At 57.5% G+C, this 15434-nt stretch overlaps 1 long non-coding RNA gene across 1 annotated transcript; it reads right to left on the bottom strand.

The window, feature by feature from the left end:
- Positions 1-248: 248 nt before the first annotated feature.
- On the bottom strand, positions 249-13518 carry LOC123567176 (uncharacterized). Its single transcript, XR_010578278.2, has 3 exons — positions 13191-13518; positions 13039-13104; positions 249-1338 (listed from the first exon to the last, which is right to left on the bottom strand). It is a non-coding gene; the product is annotated as an uncharacterized lncRNA (long non-coding RNA).
- Between the last annotated feature and the right edge of the window lie 1916 nt (positions 13519-15434).

Here is a 15434-nt window from a genome sequence, read left to right as displayed (position 1 = left end):
CGCTACACACGGATAAAGCCAGACCCGACTCCTCACTGGGCACAGGGCACCAGCAGCATCCCAGATGCTTTGGGGATCCATGAAAATGTTTTCATTTCTTTTAAAATGTGGCAGAGTGTGACCCTGGAGACTCAAAGCAAGTGTTTTAAAATGTGGGGGAGTGTGACCTGGGAGATTCAAAGCTAGTGTTTTAGTTTTTTCTCACATTGGAAAACAAAATGAAAACTTCAGGGCCCATGAAAATCTGTTGAATTCTGCCTATAACGGGGAAAAAATAAGATGTCCAAAGATTGAGCTATGTCCAAAGTAACTTTTAATGTTGATACTATTCTGAGGCGAGGAGCTCACAGTGGCCAAAGCACCGTGGGTGGTGAAAGTCACACTGCAGCCCTAGGGAAGGCTGTTCTGTGTTTTGTGTTTTCAGGATCCCAGCACGGAGTGTGCAGTTCCGGGAGCAGGGTTGGCCGGGCAGCAGAGGCCAGCGCAGCCCTACGCTGGCGATGAAGGGTGGCCTGTGTCATCGGGGTCCTCAGGCTCCCACCAGCACCCACAGCCTGACCTCACCTGAAGGTGGCCCCAGACCCCTTGCAGGCCTCGTCCCCAAGGCTTGGAGAGGAGAGGCCAGCACACCTCAGAGCCGGCTGGGGAGGAAGGTGCTTGGAATCCGACGTTTTATTTTCCCAGGCGTTTGGGTAGTCCTCGGTCTCCCCTTGCTTGCTTTTAATTTGTTGTTGTTGTTGTTGTTGTTGTTGTTGTTTAGAGACAGGTCTCGTTCTGTTGCCCAGGCTGCAGTGCAGTGGCTCAGTCATGGCTTCCCGCAGCCTCCACCTCCTGGGCTTAATCGATCCTCCCACCTCAGCCCTGCGAGTAGCTGGGACCACAGGCACACACCACCATGCCTGGCCATCAGCTTTTTGATTTTATCAGAGAACTGACCTGTAAAGGGAAGGAAGCAGTGCCTGTGGCTTAGGAGAAGACACCACCACGTAGGTCACCAGATGCCGTCTGCACCATCTGCCCGGAGGGCCCCAGCAGAGGGTGGATCCTACTGTGACCCGGTTGAACGTCCGCATGAAATACATCAGGCCGTGTCCGGCCGTGGCCCTCTCTACCCTCACAGAGATGAGCCTGAATCCATTGACATTCACGTCTCCTTTACTGAGTCTCCCAGAACAGCCCTCCTTCCTCCTCCCAGAAGTCTCCGATTTCCTCCATTGCTGCTGCTGGTGCTGCAAACCTGGGGCGCACCTGAGTCCCCATCCTCGGCACACCTGCTGCTCTGGGGAGGTTCTCTGTGAATGGCAGACACTCTGGGCTCCCTTGCTGGGCTCCCAGCACCTTTGAGAAGGAAGACGTGCGTTAGCAGCAGCATCTCAGGACAGGGGAGGGGAGAGGAGTGCCCCAGGGGCGGGGCCCGCTGCTTGTGACGCTTCCCACTGCCAAGCCCTGTCCCCAGCTCTTTCTCCCCAGTGCGAGAACGGCCCCAGCACAGAGCCTTTGTTCTGGGCAGGTTCAGAGGAGCATCCGGCCCAGGGAAGAGGAGGCCCAGTCAGGTGGGGCCCGGCAGCCCCGAGTGACCAGAGCCAGGACGATGGCAAGGGCCTAGAACGGAAGAACATGAAGACCCAGGGTCAGGAAGGGAGGGCCAGCAATGCCACCTGAGCAGGTGTGCGACCAGACCAGACACAGGAACGAGGGCTCCGGGCAGGTGCCAGAGTGGGCAGGAGCCACACGCACTTAAATCCACACACTTCACACAGAGACACTTAGGCACATGCATGTATGACACATACCTGTGGTAGTGTATGACACCTGTGTATGACACACACTACACAGACACACACCACACAGGCATGCACGCAATATGACATGTCTACACACACACACAAGGAGACACATGCACACAACTTAGGCACACATCACCCACGAGGACATGTGGTACACATGTTCACACCACACAAGACATACAGTCATCCCTCCGTATCCGTGGGGACGGGTTCCAGAACCCCCCACAGACACTAACATCCACAGGTGCTCACGTCCTTTATAGAAAACAATGCAGCATTTGCTTGAAACCCAGGCACATCCTCCTGGATGCTGTCAATCATCTCCAGGCCCCCTGTGACACCGAGTCCGATGTAAATGTTATGTAAACAGTTGTTATATGGCACAGGTTTTCTAATTTGTTTGTATTTTTTTAATTGTTGTTTTGTTATTTTTTAATTTTTTTGATATTCAGTTAGTTGAATCCACAGACAAAGAGCCCACAGATGTGGAGGGGCCGTCATATACACATGTGCGCACATGCACACACAGACACATGAACACTCACACACACACCCAAACAGCATGACACACGTACACACATGTGTCCACACTCACACACACACACGCCCTGCAGACCCGGGGACTTGGCTGTGCCCTGGGGTCCACCTGAGGGTGGACGCTGCCCGTCCGCCCTCCCACATAGCCACGGTCACTGCTTTCGGAAGTGCTCATGAAAACCTTCTGCGCACGAGAAGCAGCAGCCGAGCCACCTGGAGCCCAGCAAGCCTGTCCCTGGAGGCCGAGGCCGATCGCCATAATCCACAGTCCTATTTACATCTTGATTTCATTCTGGGAGCCGCGGCTGCCGGCATTTGCATAACTCACGGCCGGTGGCGTGCGCCCTGCCCCAGGGAACGCAGACCGTCTCCTCCCCATCAGGTCTAGGACCCACCTGATTGGCAATTTGATTAGGAGACAGAATAATGCCAGGCAATAGAGTATGTAATTTATTTAAATGGAACAAAACGTGACACGCTATCGCTGGAACCCGGGACCGCACCTGTAGGAGCTTATTTGACACAAATTGAGATTTCAGGGTTTACAGGTATTGCAAATGAAAACTCCCCATAGGGTGTCAATAAGAGTTCAATGGTTCCTTTTATTTGGTTCGAATTAATCACAAAATAGGGAAAAAGTAGGTTCTATTTTTTGAAGGTTTTTTTGAATAAAATCATTCTAAGAAGCATATATTTCTTCCGGAGATATAATTAAATTTCCAAATTGCAGTTTCCGGCTCTCACCCTCTGCAGTCAGTGCTGGGAAGGAATCTTGCTAATATTCAGGCACCAGGAAAGTTCTCACTCAGTTCCTAGCCCGGCAGAGCCATTGTGCCCTCTCGGGAGCCACAGAACACCCATGAGGACAGCGCCTGTGGCCTTCAACCAGAAGCCCAGCCTGCACCTCCCCTCCGTCTCCCCTTCTTCTCCTTTCTCTTCCTTTCTTCTTCCTGGCAAACTGCAGAAATACCTTGCTATGAGATAGGCCTGGACTCCTATCTGTGCAGTCACTCACGGTGGGCGGTTGCATCCGTCAGCCACTGCTGTGTAACAAGCATCCCACGCTCAGTGGCCTGAAGTGATCAAAAAGGGGGTCCTGCTCACACCTTTGTGGACAGCTGGGCAGGTGTGGTCTCAGCTGGGTCCACTCACGTGTCTGAGGTCCGTCCTGGGTCCCAACGCGGTTCTCTCCCACGTCTGGGGGTCAGCGGGGTGCCAGCTTGCCTAGGATGGCCTCGACTGGAACAAATGGGCACTCCTCTCTCCTCTCTCATCCTCCAGCGGGCCAGCCCCCGGGTCCGGCAGGGGTCTGAGAGAGCAGAGACGTGCAGGTCCCCTTGAGGCCCCAGACGACAGCACATTCTTGTTTCCCCCACAATCTATTGGCCAAAGTAAGCCTCAGGTCCGGCCCAGATTCAAGGCATGATGAAAGAGCCTCCGTGTCTTTTGGGGGGCAGAGCTGCAAGGTGACAGGACAGAGGGTGTGGGTCCTGGGAGACCTTTCTGTCCTCCACAGCCGAGTGACTGCAGTGGGCCCCAGAGCTGCGTCCCCTGGCCTCAAAAGCAGAACAGCCATTGCTGCCCCACTGCCCACCCTGGTGCCTCTTCCCCAGACCACACGTCTGAGTCTGGGGCCGCTGGAGAAGATGGCATCATAGCCCAGCCAGCCTGGCACACATGACGATGCTCACGGCTGGTTGATCCCGCCTGGCACACGTGGCGATGCTCACGGCTGGCTGATCCCGCAGGAACCGCAGGGAAGCGGCTGATTAAAGGCATCTCAAGGCAAATACTTGTAAGTGGCAAAACTGCCTGGGGAAGAACAGACAGTGAGTCCACTCTGGTCCGTCTCTAAATCCTCCACTTGCTCAAAGCCAGGGCCTCAAGCTTTTAACAAGTTGATCTGCTAAACACGTCTCCCCGTGAAGACCCAGGAGGTCAACAGCAGTCTCGGCTCTATCCACGGTGGTGTCCTCCAGAGCCTCCTGACGGTATAAACCGGAAAGGTCTCAGTATTACAGGGAATAAGGAATTCCTTCTCTTCGATGGGCCATCAGTAACCCTGCACTTAAAGTTAATTTCCAAACTCACGCGAACAGCAGGCTGCGGGCATCCGTCTTGCCCGCGTTTCATGAGACAGGAACACGAGCGTCGCCTCTGAACATTGCTGCCACTTAGAGGGGCATGAACTAAATTAACCCACAGAATCAGCGTCGTGGCTGAGGGCTCTTCTATGAAATGTCTGTAAATAGGTTCGATGTGTGTGTTTAACATTTGCCTGCTTGACCACGAAGGCAAGGAGTGGGCGTTGTCACGAGGATGAACATACTGAGAGGGAAAGTCGCCACCTCGCAGTCAGGTATTTCCGAGAAAGAGACGCATGAAACGTATGTGGTTTTTCACATTTGGAGAACGTGACGACTCTAAGAAGCTGACTGGATACTAGTGGGGAAAGCTCTGAGCGTAGGTAGCAGGAGTGCGCCCGGCATCTGCCGGTAGCTACACGGGCTCCTGGGAGAATCACCTTGACTAAGCGTCGATTTCACAAAGCTCCCAGGTCCAGGAGGGATTTCCGCCTCTGCCTCCCTTTGCGGCAGTGACTGTTCTGGGGAACTGGCCTCAGGTGGCCCCTCTGCCCGTGGCGCGGCTCCAGGCGTGAGTCCTGCCTGTGCCCAGGGTCCCGCAGGCCCCAGCTCGGTGTGGCTGGGCATGGCTGGGGGATGGGCCCAGGCACAGGCTCCTGTCCTTGGGTGGAACCCAGCAGCCCCCACCTCCAGGACTGGACCCCTCCGGGGGCCTGCACTTCCCAGCTGAGCAGGTAGGGAGGCTGCCACGCAGACGCTGTGGTTGGAGCAATTCCAAAGCACAGGCTGCCGTGTGAACAGGAGGCGAGGATTAAACGCAGAAACAAGAAGTTCTCTCTCATCAAGCTTGGCAGTGACACACAAGGTCCTTCTTGGCAGAGTTTCGCTCTTGTGCAATGAGAAGTTCTCTGCGTAGAGGGTGGTGATGACCACACAATGACGGGCCTGCACCTGGCACCAACTGACTGTATGGAGGCCTAAACATGGGCAAAATGGGGAATTTTATGTATTTTACTAGAATTTGTAAAAGTCATAATGAGCCCAGTCTTTGCAGCAGAGGTATGCCCAAGTGCCCTGTTTTCTTTTTTTTTTTTTTTTTTTTTTTTTGAGACGGAGTCTCACTCTGTTGCCCAGGCTGGAGTGCAGTGGCACAATCTTGGCTCACTGCAACCTCTGCCTCCCGGGTTCAAGTGCTTCTCCTGCCTCAGCCTGCTGAGTAGCTGGCATTACAGGTACATGCCACCACACTTGGCCAACTATTTTGTATTTTTAGTAGAGACAGGGTTTCACCGTGTTGGCCAGGATGGTCTTGATCTCCTGACCTCGTGATCTGCCTGCCTCAGCCTCCCAAAGTGCTGGGATTACAGGCGTGAGCCACCACGCCCGGCCAAGTGCCCATTTTTTTAAAAGTCCCTCTGATGGTCGCCCACTCACATGAAGACAAGGCACTGAGTGCCCACATCGGGAGTAAAGCCAACGGCCCCAAAGGAAGCAAGCAGGGCTTGTGGGCACCTGAGGCCACATGAGGGAGACGAGTCTGTCTATTTCCTCTCTGTGAATCTGGGTGGGTTACGTGCTGGGGCACCAGGTCAGACGTGCTCCTGGGTGGGCCCCCAGCCTGGACTCCAGGGCACCCAGAGCCTCTGCTTGCCCATCCTGGGACCCCAGGGCCATGGTGCAAAGAAGCCCCAACTGGACTCCCGGGTGGAGAACTAAGGGCTCAAACCCCCAGCTCTGCCAAAAACAACTGGAGACTCCCAGAAGCAGAGCTGCCTCGCTGCCACGGGGGCCACAGAGCGACCTGGCTCACCCACCCAAAGTGCCAGCCCTCCGAGTCCTGAGCACGTGAGCGCTTATTGGTTTTCACTGTAAGTTTTTATTTTGAGCTGGTTTGTTACACAACAAAAGCTAACTGATTAACCGATAAATGTGAAAATTTAGATAGCAAGAACAAATATAGAGAAAATGTACAAAAGTGATACAAGAGAAACGGAACATCTCAATGATCTTTTATCTGTTAAAGAAAACGAACCTTCGGGCTGGGCTTGGTGGCACACACCTGTAATCTCGGCACTTTGGGAGGCCGAGGCGGGCAGATCACTTGAGGTCGGGAGTTCGAGACCAGCCTGGTCAACATGGTGAAACCCCGTCTCTACTAAAAATACAAAAATTAGCCGGGCATGGTGGCAGCTGCCTGTGATCCCAGCTACTCAGGAGGCTGAGGCAGGAGAATCGTTTGAAGCCAGGAGGCGGAGGTTGCAGTAAGCTGAGACCATGCCAGCCTGGGTGACAAGAGCGAAACTGCATCTCCAAAAGGAAAGGAAAGGGAAGGGAAAGGGAGGGGAGGGGAGGAGAGGGGAGGGGAGGGGAGGGGAGGAGAGGGGAGGGGAGGGGAGGGGAGGGGAGGGGAGGGGAGGGAAGGGAAAAGAAAAGAGAAAAGAAAAGAAAAGAAAAGAGAAGAGAAGAGAAGAGAAGAGAAGAGAAGAGAAAAGAAAAGAAAAGAAAAGAAAAGAAAAGAAAAGAAAAGAAAAGAAAAGAAAAAAAAGAAAAGAAAAGAAAAGAAAGAGAAACTTCAACCTAAAACTTTCTCACAGAAAGTCTCCAGGCCAGGTGGGTTCCCTGGTGAAATTTTTCAAACATTCAAGAAAGAAGTAAACCCAACACACTGAATGATGCCAGTGTAATCTTGGTACCAAAAGCTGACCAAAGGAAAGGTGGCTATGGGGCCAGCCCTCATGAGCAGACGTGCAAATCTAAACAGGTGTCAGCAACCGGGCCCAGTGATGTCTTAAAGGATCTTGAACTGCAGCTAAATTATTTGTCTTTTCTTTATTAATTTTTCCAATATTGAACAAATACTCTTTCACTGACACTAGTCCTCTATTTAGCCACATATGAGCTTTTAATTTAAATTACTATGTTTTGTTTTTAACATTTTGGCTGGGCGCAGTGACTCATACCTGTAATCCCAATGCTTTGGGAGGCTGGGGCCGGAGGATCAGTGAGCCCAGAAGTTCAAGGCCAGCCTGGGCAACACAGTGAGACCCATCTCTACAAAAAAAGTTGGGGGGAGGTGGGTGTGGGATTACTGGGATTACGGGCTGGGATTACAGGCTCACGCTTGTAATCCCAGCACTTCGGAAGGCCAAAGCAGGCAGATCACCTGAGGTTGGGGGTTCGAGACCAGCCTGACCAACATGGCAAAACCCAGTCTCTACTAAAACTACAAAATTAGCCAGGCGTGGTGGCACATGCCTGTAATGCCAGCTACTCAGGAGGCTGATGCAGGAGAATCACTTGAACCCGGGATGTGGAGGTTGTGGTGAGCCAAGATCGAGCCACTGCACTCCAGACTGGGCAAGAAGAGTGAAACTCCATCTCAAAAAAAAAAAAAAAGAAAGAAAAAGAAAAAATTAACCACGTGTGGTGGCATGCACCTGTGGTTCCAGCTGTTCCGGAAGCTGAGGCAGGAGAGTGTCCAGGAGGTGGAGGCTGCAGTGAGCTGTGATCACACCACTGCATTCCAGCCTGGGCAAAAAAGTGAGACCCTGTCTCAAAAATAAATAAATAAATGATTTCTACTTTGTTCTTTGTCTAGCCAGTTGTTCTTGTTCCTAATACTCTGTTCTTGTTTTATGAATGAAATCTTTTTTCATCTCTCTGAAGATGGAATTTTGAGCGGACTCACTGTGAAGCTCTGACTACTCTGATTACCTCTGGTTTCTCAGCTGTGACTCCTCCTGTCTGTTGAGGCAGCAGCCTCTTTCCAGAGCGGGACTTCTTTGGATGTTCAGGGATCCTGGCTCCTGGGGTTTCTCTCCCGCACGTGCCCAGGCTTGAAGAGACCTCTGTCTCCAGCACTTTCACTGCTCTGCTCTTGCCCTTCAGGTTGGATGTCAGTGCCTTGAGTTACAAACCTGTGTCAGGGGCTCTATCTGTCACCACAGCCGGACACAGTGACACACACCTGTGCTCTCTGATACTCATGGGGCTGACGCAGGAGGATGGTTCGAGCCCAGGAGTTGGAAGCTGTAACGCACAGTGACTGTGCCTGTGAAGAGCCACTGCCCTCCAGCCTGGGCAACACAGCAAGCCCGTGTCTCTAAAAAAGAAATATATATATATATATACACACACACACGCACATATATATATATGTGTATATATGTGTATATAAATATAGCCACAGCTGGTAACGCAGTGGGTTGAATAGTTTCCAAGATGTTCATCCAGAACCTCAGACTGTGACTGTATTTGGAAATAGATTCTTGGCAGCTACGAGTGATTAAGTTTAGATGAGGTCACACAGGAGCAGGGTAGGCCCACAGTCCTACAGTCCTATGACTCGTGTCCATATAGGAAGCGGAGGGGACACAAAGAGGAAACAGGTGCCCGGGAAGACAGCCGTGTGCAGACAGACACAGAGATCAGAGCGATGCAGCCACAGACGAGGACACCTGGGGACACCGGGGCGGGAAGCTGGAAGAGGCAGGAAGGAGCTTCTCCCGGAAACCGCTGGGAACGCAGCCCTGCCCTGAAGTCAGACTTCTGGCGGAGGATAACATGTTTCTGCTGTTTTAAGCCCCGCAGTATTGGGGTCTTTGTTCCGGCAGCCCCGGGGCACCCTGTGGACACCCTGCCTGAGGGCGCCACTGACCCTCCCCCCCCCGTTCTGTGCCCAGGCGTTTGTCCCACCCGCACCCTGTGGACACCCCGCCTGAGGGCAGCACTGTCCCCCCGGTTCTGTGCCCAGGTGTTTGCCCTGCCCGTCCTGTCCTGAAGGATCCTGACCGGGTCCCTGTGGCAACACAGTTGGTCCCTGTCCCCACAGAGCAGCTTCAGCAACTCGCATGACATCAGGCGCCGCAACCTCGGGACCCCAGTGACCAGGAAAAAAGAGACTTGTGCATCAGCAGAACCAGCATTTTCCAGAGAAACTCCAGAACAAAAAATATATGCAGGGCATTTTGGAGAAGGAGAAACGGGAGTTGAGACCTGTCAGAAACAGCAGGAGTCAGGGACCTGCACCTGCAAACCATCGCCGCTCTCTCCCCCTCCACGGGAGCAGGAGCCCGCCTGGTGTCCCCCACCGCGCAGGGGGCAGGGAGGGCGGCCTCCCACGTCGCAGCCCCGGGACCCGGGCCCGTCCCCTGCTCCAGGCAGCCGCAGCCTCACACCAGCCGCCACCGCAGACAGCCGAGCCCGGCCCGACGCTCATTCCTGGAGCTCCTGCTCCCTCCTCCGGGCTCCCCGGGAACTGGGCCCGGACTGCGCCGGCCAGGCCTCTCCCTGCACCGAGGCGCTGGGTGCTGTTTGCAGAACGGACCCGTGTGCAGAGACACCCAGGCCGGCCCGCCCCGAGAATCGCCCGGGAGCCCGGCCAGGTGGTCCCCACGCCTCCCTGGCCTGTTCCAGTCAAAGGTCCTGATTTATGGGGGGATTTTGTAGGACTGGAAACTGCCTGGCTGAGGGAGTGGGGGGAGGACCTCACTCCACTGTCTGAGGTCTGGCTGCTGATGGCTTTGAAGGCTCCCCTCTCCCTCCTCCCTGGGCCCCACACCGGGCGGGGCTCCCTTTAGTGCCTGTGAAAGATTCCAAGTACAGAAGCCCCTGGCATCCCGGGGACACCCCGCCCCGTCCCGGCCCCACCCCAACCGCGATAAACCCCGGCCTTTGGACCGGCTCCGGCGGGGCGGGGGGGCTCCTGCTCCCTGGAAACCTCAGTGGTGTAGGGGATGGGACGTCCTCACCCTCCTGGTGTGCAGGTGGCATCTTCAGTGTTGACATGCGAACGAACATTGGGCAGGGGTCTCTCCTGTCCTTGCAGGGTGACCGTCACCGGGATGCCCCGTCTGCAGCTGAGCAACAGCTTGTGCGTCCCAGACCTGAACCGCGAGTGGAGATGGCACCTCTGTGCCACCGCAGGACTCCCCCCGCTGCCTCGGCCGCCCAGGCCCTCCTGGGAGGGATCCAAACCGCTGACCAGGAATCACTCCTGAAAACCGGAACCCGGGTCCGGGGGTCACACACAGCCAAAGGGACGGCCTGGGTGTGGGAAGGACGGAGGCCACAGAGCCCGGCTGTGAGGGCATCATCTGGGCTCGGAGCTCAGCTGCCCTGTGCCCTGACCCCCTGCAACACCGCATGTCAGGCGGGTAGTCTGGTTTTATCCCCAGAGCACCATCCGGGAGAAAACCAAGGACACAGCTGGGTATGAGGAGCACAGGCTCCTGGTTCAGAATGAGCTTAGACAAAAGAAGGTTTATTGGCTGGGTTTGGCTTTCCGTCTGTTTATTTGCTTTTGTCTCTGGTGTAAATGTCATGAGGAGGCTGAAAACTGAGAATTAATTAGGAATGGTCCTAAGTTACTAGTGTCTGAAACTGAAGGGGAAGTCCAAGGTGGACCCAATGCTAAGTGGCTTGGAGGCTTCAGGAATGGCTGGATCCAGGAGCTTATGTGACATTATCAGATCTCTCTCTCTTTCTGTCTCTCCTCTCGCCCTGTCTCCCCTTCTGCCCGCCGCCATCAGTACCCATGAACCTGCTTCTCTTTGAGTCAGGCCAGGCCCCTGGACCCTCCTGACCCACAGTCATGAGGAAGACGCTCTCCCCCACAGCCAGCTTCATGCAGACTCCCCAGTTGGCCCTGCTGGGGCAGGAAGATGAGGCACCTTCCCTGGCCAGCCATGGACCAAGTGGTGGCCCCTGGGACCAGGAGGCGAGGGGGTCCTGTGATGACGGCGTGGGTGCAGCGCAGCTGCCCTCATGAAAAAAAAGAAGACTTCAGGCAAAGATCTAAGAGACTCCAGAGTCTACAGTACTCCAGCGCCTGGGGGGATGCAAGAAACACACGGCGTAGAGTTCAACTCAGCAAGAAGGGGCGGCACGGCTCAGAGTGACGGACCCTCACACCCACCGCCTGCCTCCCACCACCCGATGCCCACGACGGCTGGGCAGGCTGGGCCGGGGGAGGTCAGCGTCGTGGACGATGGTGCTAGGCCACCTGATTAACCCTCGAGTCTGCCGTAGTCTGCTGCGTGGAAAGGTTACTCAGCACTGGGCTTTTGCAAGGATTTCACGAGTTGGTTCCTGATTAGAATCTGGCCCCGACCACAGGCCTGATGAGGCTTTGCCCGGCAGGCCTCAGAGAAGCTGCCCTCCCCGCGCCAGGCTTCCGCAGCCAGCGCATCACAGCGTCTGTAGGGAGCCGCAGTCCTGGGCCCAGCGGCCACCCCAGCCCCAGCCGGCCAGGCTCCCACTCACGTCCAGAGTCCTAGGCCAGGCACCAACATCCAGAGGCCTCCTTAGCGGGGTGGGGGTGGCAGCTGAGCCACTTTCCTCCCCTCACACCCTTCCTGCCCCTGGCCCCAGAATGTGTGTTTTTAGAAGCAGTGTCTTGCTGTGTTGCCCAGGCTGACCTCAAACTCGTGGCCTCCAGTGACCCTCCCGCCTGGCTTCTCCAAGTGCTGGGATTGCAGACGTGAGCCGCCACTGTGCCCGGCTCTGCCAGGAGCCTCTAGTTGGCGGCTCCTCCTCTTGAGGCAACCCCCACATCTGCACTGCACCCAGTCAACCCTCACCCGTCCCCTCCGTGGGAGGAACGGGAACGGGACATGGGAGCCGGTGCCTCCCTCTGCCTCTGGTCTGTGGCCACAGTGGTGAGTAAAGGCTTGACGGCCGCGGTCAGCCTGGCTGGTCCTCCTCACTGCCCTCCCAGACACCTCGTGGCTCAGCAGCATGTAACAGCCTCCGTAAGCCCCAGCGCAGGACGCACTCTCCAGGTAGCCCTGGTCCCAGGCCTGAGCCAGCCCTCTCACACCAAGCTCAGGCCAGCTCCCAGGAGGCACCACTGCCCTCCACCCTGGAACAAGAAACCGCAGCCACCGTGAGATTCCGGCTCCCTGCCCGCAGCCCGTCGGCCATCCAGTCCCTTCCTTCCAATTTTGTCCAGCACTGCCCCAGCCCGGTCCTCCCGGGCCCTGCTTGTACCCATCCCCACAGTGCCGAGGAGACGCCTGCCCAAAGCCGACCTCAGCCCTCTCACGGTGGCCCCCAGTGCCCGTTTAGAGAGCGAGTGAGTTCTTCGGAGGAAAAGGAGAAGACGTCTGAGGCAGCCTCTGCAGGGCGAGTGTTCTGCGGGGCAGGTGTGGGGAAGCTGGGAGTGGTCCCAGCCCTCGTTGGGAGGCCTGTGGCAGCCCTGGCTCTGGAGTCGTCAGCCCTCCCTCCTGGGAACCAACAGCTGTCTGTGAACTCTGACCTGGCAATTCGGATGTGGCCGAGGGGACCGTGTGTTTGGAATAGGGGTCTCCATTCCTTCGTTAACTGGAGACGCAGTGGGGACAGTCCCTGAGACCCCAGGGGAAGGGACGCCTCACAGGAACCAGAGCAGAGAAAACACAGGCCTGTCTGAATCCGCTTCTAGCATCTCAGTAATTCCAGAACATCAAGCAGAGCTCAGCCATCAGAGGCAACAACTGAGGCTGGAGGAGGTCCTGCTTCACCCCGAGAGGTTTCCCCGGCCCCGTGAACCGTTGTTCTGAAGAAGTTCCCCACCTCCTTCCCCGCTCCCCACAGCCCCAAGTCGTGAGCAGCTTCCCCCGGGTGAGAGACACCCCTCGGCCTCCACTCACCCTTTAACGTCGGTTTCCTCTGCACGGGGCACAAAACGGGCTGCTCAGCGGCTGTTGATTTGTTTTCTGTGGAATTTGTTGAAGAATCATGTAAAATGGACACTTACACGGGAAAGTAAATTTAAACCTTCAAAAGAAAAGTATACACCAACCTGGCTGGGGTTGAGGAGGCCCTGCATTCTCTCCAGTTGTTGGCTGTGTTAGTCAGAGTTCTCCAGAGGGACAGAGCCAGGGGGTCGTGTGCAGGGAGAGGTTGATTATTAGAGATTGGCTCCCATGGTTAAGAAACTGAGAGCTCACCATCTGCAGCTGGCGAGCCGGACACCCAGGAGAGCCGGACACCCGGGAGAGCCGGACACCCGGGAGAGCCGGACAGCCGGGAGAGCCGGACACCCGGGAGAGCCGGACACCTTAGGGAGCCGGACACCTTAGGGAGCCGGACACCCGGGAGAGCCGGACACCTTAGGGAGCCGGACACCCGGGAGAGCCAGACACCTTAGGGAGCCGGACACCCAGGAGAGCCGGACACCCGGGAGAGCCGGAAACCTTGGGGAGCCGGACACCCGGGAGAGCCGGACACCTTAGGGAGCCGGACACCCGGGAGAGCCGGACACCTTAGGGAGCCAGACACCTTAGGGAGCCGGACACCCGGGAGAGCCGGACACCTTAGGGAGCCGGACACCCGGGAGAACCGGACACCTTAGGGAGCCGCACACCCGGGAGAGCCGGACACCTTAGGGAGCTGGACGCCCGGGAGAGCCAGAAACCTTAGGGAGCCGGACACCTTAGGGAGCCGGACACCCGGGAGAGCCGGACACCTTAGGGAGCCGCACACCTTAGGGAGCCGGACACCCGGGAGAGCCGGACACCTTAGGGAGCCGGACACCCGGGAGAGCCGGACACCTTAGGGAGCCGGACACCCAGGAGAGCCGGACACCCGGGAGAGCCGGACACCTTGGGGAGCCGGACACCCGGGAGAGCCGGACACCTTAGGGAGCCGGACACCCGGGAGAGCCGGACACCTTAGGGAGCTGGACGCCCGGGAGAGCCAGAAACCTTAGGGAGCCGGACACCTTAGGGAGCCGGACACCCAGGAGAGCCGGACACCCGGGAGAGCCGGACACCTTAGGGAGCCGCACACCTTAGGGAGCCGGACACCCGGGAGAGCCGGACACCTTAGGGAGCTGGACGCCCGGGAGAGCCAGAAACCTTAGGGAGCCAGACACCCAGGAGAGCCGGACACCTTAGGGAGCCGGACACCTTAGGGAGCCGGACACCCAGGAGAGCCGGACACCCGGGAGAGCCGGAAACCTTGGGGAGCCGGACACCCGGGAGAGCCGGACACCTTAGGGAGCCGGACACCTTAGGGAGCCGGACACCCAGGAGAGCCGGACACCCGGGAGAGCCGGAAACCTTGGGGAGCCGGACACCCGGGAGAGCCGGACACCTTAGGGAGCCGGACACCCGGGAGAGCCGGACACCTTAGGGAGCCGCACACCCGGGAGAGCCGGACACCTTAGGGAGCCGGACGCCCGGGAGAGCCAGAAACCTTAGGGAGCCGGACACCTTAGGGAGCCGGACACCCGGGAGAGCCGGAAACCTTAGGGAGCCGGACAGCCGGGAGAGCCGGACACCCGGGAGAGCCGGACACCTTAGGGAGCCGGACACCCGGGAGAGCCGGACACAGCCGGGAGAGCCGGACACCCGGGAGAGCCGGACACCTTAGGGAGCCGGACACCCAGGAGAGCCGGACACCCGGGAGAGCCGGACACCTTGGGGAGCCGGACACCCGGGAGAGCCGGACACCTTAGGGAGCCGGACACCCGGGAGAGCCGGACACCTTAGGGAGCGGGACACCTTAGGGAGCCGGACACCTCAGGGAGCCGGACACCCAGGAGAGCCGGACACCCGGGAGAGCCGGACACCTGGGAGAGCCGGACACCTTAGGGAGCCGGACACAGCCGGGAGAGCCGGACACCTGGGAGAGCCGGACACCTTAGGGAGCCGGACACCCGGGAGAGCCGGACACCTTAGGGAGCGGGACACCTTAGGGAGCCGGACACCTCAGGGAGCCGGACACCCAGGAGAGCCGGACACCCGGGAGAGCCGGACACCTGGGAGAGCCGGACACCTTAGGGAGCCGGACGCCCGGGAGAGCCGGAAACCTTAGGGAGCCGGACACCTTAGGGAGCCGGACAGCCGGAAACCTTGGGGAGCCGGACACCTTAGGGAGCCGGACACAGCCGGGAGAGCCGGACACCCGGGAGAGCCGGACACCCAGGAGAGCCGGACACCCGGGAGAGTCGGACACCCAGGAGAGCCGGAAAGCTTAGGGAGCCGGACACCTGGGAGAGCCGGACGCCCGGGAGCTGGACACCCGGGAGAGCCAGTACTGC

The sequence above is a fragment of the Macaca fascicularis genome, chromosome 10 (genome assembly GCF_037993035.2).
Source record: "Macaca fascicularis isolate 582-1 chromosome 10, T2T-MFA8v1.1".
NCBI classification, from domain to species: Eukaryota; Metazoa; Chordata; class Mammalia; order Primates; family Cercopithecidae; genus Macaca; species Macaca fascicularis.
This window is presented reverse-complemented; position numbering and strand designations above follow the sequence as displayed.